The sequence below is a fragment of the Rhinatrema bivittatum genome, chromosome 11 (assembly GCF_901001135.1).
Source record: "Rhinatrema bivittatum chromosome 11, aRhiBiv1.1, whole genome shotgun sequence".
Taxonomy (NCBI): domain Eukaryota; kingdom Metazoa; phylum Chordata; class Amphibia; order Gymnophiona; family Rhinatrematidae; genus Rhinatrema; species Rhinatrema bivittatum.
Window position 1 is genome coordinate 76857957 of NC_042625.1, and position 4287 is coordinate 76862243.

A 4287-nucleotide genomic window follows, 5' to 3' on the forward strand; every position below is an offset into this window, starting at 1 on the left:
GGAAGGAAAACATTTTAATGACTCTAGTATGGTGTATGTAGGGAGATGGTGTGGCACTAGAAGGATTTTTTGCTCTTTTGCCTGGGGAAGGGTTGATTTTTCCTCCCCTCTGGATGTATCTGTGTCAGGATCTTTTTTGGTATTATATTCTCTATGTACAAGAATCACAATGTATTAACTCTGTTTGCTTGGGATTTTTTGTCCTGCTACAGCATCCCCCTTCAGAAAATCTCTCATGAAGTGTAAGTCTTGTTAACTGCAGTGCCCATTGAGTACCATGGACGAAATGCTAGTTGTAGAATGGAACCCTGTATTATAGACCAGAGCTTGCCAAGCCTATCCTGGCGGTCCCACAACCAGAACAGGTATTCAGGATATCCACAGTGAATATGCATGAAGTATATATGCACATATGGGAAATCCAAGATAAACCCAGCTAAGCTCATGCATCTTAGAATGACATTTTCTGTCCCACCTGTGCCATAAAAAGCAGAGAAACATTGTTGTTGTTGCTGTTAGTATGGACCAGAGTGACTGTAAATTTATAAAATCCATTATAAAGAACTGAGGATTTTTCAGCCAATCTGATCACTAAGGGCCTCAATTAGTAAGCATTTTCCCCACAGTCATAGAATGGGGAAAAAGCTTTAGTAAATCAGGCCCTTAGTTAGCTCTACACACATCTCAGAAACAATGCATTGTTCTGTTATGGCATGAGATGGATACTTGAGTTGTGGTAGACTGTGTTGTTTTTTGTTTGTTTGTTTGTTTGATTTTTGCTTAACTTCCACAGTAAGGCCTTAATCATTCCCATTCAGGTCTCATCAGGAAGCCATTATACACAGTCTTTAACCCCTGTCCAATCTTTGTCTTGACCATGTCAATGTAAATTAACTTTTTGTTTTCTTTCTCTTTTTTTTTTTTGTCTGGCTAGGTTCTGTAACATTTGACTAGAGGAGTGAACTGAAATGGCCCAAATGATGTTACTAGTGGAGAAGCTTTTGTCTTCAGTATTCACAAAGGCTCTATTTCTGTTGTTTGTCATTGCAAAAGATTTCCACTGGGCAGAAGCCTCAGGGACTGAGTCAGGAGAATCTGAAAATTCAACATGTGGTAAGGAATTAATCTCCTGCCAGTCGGGCATAATCCTCCCCGTGTGGCAACCAGACAACCCATCCTTTGGGGACAAGGCTGCTAGAGCCATAGTCTATTTTGTTGCAATGCTGTACATGTTCCTGGGTGTTTCCATCATCGCAGACCGCTTCATGGCTTCCATAGAAGTCATAACCTCACAGGAGAAGGAGATCACCATGACTAAGTCAAATGGGGAGACCAGCATCACAACAGTAAGGATCTGGAATGAGACTGTCTCCAACCTCACTCTGATGGCCCTGGGATCCTCAGCACCGGAAATTCTCCTTTCTGTCATTGAGGTGTGTGGGCATAATTTTCAAGCTGGAGAACTGGGGCCTGGTACAATTGTTGGCAGTGCTGCCTTCAATATGTTTGTCATCATTGCTGTCTGTGTGTACGTCATTCCCAATGGTGAGGCCAAGAAGATAAAGCACTTAAGAGTCTTCTTCATGACTGCATCTTGGAGCATCTTTGCCTACATTTGGCTTTACCTTATTCTGGCTGTGATTTCTCCAGGTGTAGTCCAGGTTTGGGAGGGCCTAGTGACGTTAATGTTTTTCCCCGTCTGTGTTGTTTTTGCTTGGATTGCTGACAAAAGATTGCTCTTCTACAAATATGTCTACAAGAGGTACCGAGCTGACAAGCGCAGGGGCATCATCATTGAGACTGAAGGGGAGTTTCCAAAAGGGATTGAAATGGATGGAAAAATTGAAACTGATAGGGACAATGTTTTTGCTGATGGAGCGATAGCTGCCATAGAAGCCAAAGAGCTGGATGAGAGCCGTAAGGAAGTTATCAAGATCCTGAAGGAACTAAAGCAGAAATATCCAGATCGGGAACTGGACCAGCTTGTGGAGATGGCAAACTATTATGCACTCCTTCATCAGCAGAAGAGCAGGGCATTCTATCGCATCCAGGCCACTAGGATGATGATTGGTGCTGGCAATGTTCTAAAGAAACATGCTGCTGATTATTCCAAAAAATCAGCCAACCTTCAAGAGATTGAATGTGAGTCAGAAGAGGAAGTCGTTAGTAAGATATTTTTTGAGCCATGCAACTATCAGTGCCTGGAGAACTGTGGCTTTGTGACTCTTAATGTGACTTGCCAAGGGGGAGATGGCAACAGCACTTTCTATGTGGACTACAAAACTGAAGATGGCTCAGCCAATGCTGGGTCTGACTATGAGTACAGTGAAGGCACTCTTATCTTCAAACCGGGAGAGACACAGAAAGAGCTGAAGGTTGGCATCATAGATGATGACATCTTTGAAGAGGATGAACATTTTTTTGTTAGACTGCTGAACCTCCGGATTGGAGATGCTGAGGGAATGTTTGAGTCAGACCCCAATGCCTATCCCAAGGGACGCCTGGTGTCTCCCCTGATTGCCACAGTCACCATCTTAGATGATGACCACGCTGGAATCTTTACTTTTGAGGACAAGACAATTCATGTCAGTGAGAGCGTGGGAATCCTGGAAGTGAAAGTGGTGCGGAACTCAGGTGCTCGGGGTACAGTGATCGTGCCCTACAGGTCAATGGAGGGCACAGCCAGAGGAGGAGGCATTGATTATGAGGATACGTATGGAGAACTGGAGTTTAAAAATGATGAAACAGTGTAAGTAAACAAAACCTGGTTAGGGGTAGCTAACTTTGAAATTCTATTTTTTTAGGACATTTTGGGGTCTACAAAGATAAGAGAAATGTCTTAAAATATCAATTAAATGCATTGGAATAGTTAAAGTCCTTTGTAAGAGAGTGTGAAAAAATATTTCATGTTTAATCCAAACCTAGGCTGACCCTCAAAATGTAGGACAGTTGGCCACTCTACATGAAATAATTTACTTTCTGTTCTTTCTTTGTTTAATTTTATTTATGTATTGATACTTGTTACAATTTACAGATTCTGTTTTAGTGCAATCTTTCAAATCTTCCTGCTTTGCATTCATTATAAGGTCATATCAATGAACAATGAAGCCCTCTTACCAGAAACTCTTGTTTTATTTTTATAAAACATTTTCCATATGAAGAGTGAGCAGCTCCCCACCAATCCGTGTCGGTGGCAGAAAAAACAAATATACCAGATGTGAAATTGCACAGAACAAACATATTGCACAGGCATCTCATAAATTGCTCCTGTTTTATTTTGTTGTTATGTGACTGTGATTAGCAGGGTGGGGTGGGGAAGGGTGTTTGTATTTAGACTGCAGAATTTGCCTGAGATAACCCAGTGGCAATTCATAAAGGGGGACTCTTTAGTATAATGGGGGGTTTGCTTTAGTGAAATACATGTACAAGCAAACGAGGCTTCAGAAATGTTGTTATAGCAGGGAATCTGCCATGGTAGCCACCCGTTGTGAAAGGTTTCATGATGTGAGTGCAGCAAACATTTAGAAAAGAGAGAAAAGTGCTGGGTGTTTCAAAGGGTTGGAGACACTGCCAGTCAGTTCTGTTCAGGCAATCATATTGTAGAAAAGACTGTGGTTTGGTTTCCTCTTCAAGAAGTGATGAGTGTGTTTGTTTTAGGTTACTGGATTACTTTTTCACCTGGTCCATGTCCTGGGACTGCACATCTGCTCTTCATCATTGACACCTAGGGCTGATCCACTAAGTTTTTTTTTCTTTCCCCCATAGACAGGGGAATTTATTTAAATTGTTTCTGTTCTCTGAATGCCTAGTGGAGCTTAACAATAGCTTTAAATCCAAGTCATCCACCTCCTTTTAGACTACAGGACCAGGGCCAGTTCTAGGATAACCAGCGCCCTGTGTGAAATCCTCCCCCCCCCCTCCCCCCTTCAGTGATGGCAGCTCTGGCACAGTGCTCCCTCCTTTTAGCAATGGCTCTAGCACAGTGATCAGCCTTTCTCTCTCACTCTCTCTCTCTCTCCTACCCAGCATCCTCTTTATTCCCTTCCCCCCACCTTTTTATCCAGTATCATTCCCCCTCTCTTTTTCCCTCTGCCTTCATGATGTGGAAGGGTATGGAGGAGGGAAGAGGGGTGCCAGCATGGTGGCACCCTGTGCAGCTGCACAGGTCGCACATCCCAAAAGCTGGCCCTGGGCAGGGCTATCCTAGGTGGAGGAAGGGGGGAATGGGATTCAGGGAAACCATCCCAGGCCATGTGCTTTGGTAGCCCCATTCCCTGTTGCACTGCT

At 43.2% G+C, this 4287-nt stretch overlaps 1 pseudogene; it reads left to right on the forward strand.

Annotated features, from left to right (window-relative positions):
- Positions 1–940: 940 nt before the first annotated feature.
- On the forward strand, positions 941–2768 carry LOC115073423 (annotated as a pseudogene).
- Positions 2769–4287: the final 1519 nt, after the last annotated feature.